The sequence below is a fragment of the Geospiza fortis genome, unplaced genomic scaffold (genome assembly GCF_000277835.1).
Source record: "Geospiza fortis unplaced genomic scaffold, GeoFor_1.0 scaffold59, whole genome shotgun sequence".
In the NCBI taxonomy this organism is placed as follows: Eukaryota; Metazoa; Chordata; class Aves; order Passeriformes; family Thraupidae; genus Geospiza; species Geospiza fortis.
Window position 1 is genome coordinate 2783816 of NW_005054381.1, and position 994 is coordinate 2784809.

Consider the following 994-nt stretch of genomic DNA (forward strand, 5'->3'; position numbering starts at 1 on the left):
GTGCTGTCTGTTTCGCTCTGGGACCAGCCGTAGGCGATGAGCACAGCTGTGGCTTGTCCCCTAGCGTGTCCCTCACCCTCGCTGTGACACCAAAGGTTAACGGGGACTCCGGCAGTGACCTCGCAGGGAGAGCCCTTGGAGAGATAACGAAGCTGGATACGGAACCTCACAAACGTTGGGCACCTGGACCAGGCACTCCGGAGAATTGTGACCTGGAGGGGACATCCTGCCCCCGCCGTGCATCGCGCGGATCTCAGGGCTGTTCTTGCTCTGAGCCAAACCCGAACCTCACCCAGGTCACACACTGATGGCGCACGGAGAGCTGGAAGGAGCCGGCAGCCATCACCAACCCCAGCTCCCCGCTCCTCGCAGGAGCCAGCCCGCGCCTCCTCCCTCCCAGCCACGGCCCGCTCCTGGCCCCGGGCCCCTGTCCGCACGGGGCAGCGCAGAATGACCCCCGGCCCGAGGGGCGGCACGGGCCGGTCCGGTCAAGCAGGAGCTGCCCGGTAGCGGGCGGCCTCCTCCCCGGGGGCAGTCCCGGGTTGTCACTGCCGCACACGGTGCGACACGGCGGGCGCGGGTGGTGGCCACACTGGGTGACGGTCGGAGCGGAGGAAGGAGATGCGGCTGCAGGATGGAGCTGACAGCGCAGCGCTGGGGCCGTGTGGGGCTGGGGCCAGGGCCGGACAGGAGGTGACCTGTCCAGGACACTGTCCCCGCGCCTGGGACATGAGTGACGCAATGGGAACTGACCCCTGCAGGAGACAGAGCAGCAGGAACAGTGGACACTGTTGGGAGACAGGGCCCCTGGTGCCGCTCCCCGCGGGGATTCGGTGTCACGCCCCTGGGGTATTTGAGGTCACCATTGCTGGACTTGGTCAGCCCCCCAGGACACCTGACGCCTCCCTGGGCCGTTGGTCACCACTCGGACGCTCGGTCAGGTCTCAGGACACCGGGTCATTCCGCCCCCCCCGCTTCCCGGCACACTTGGTCG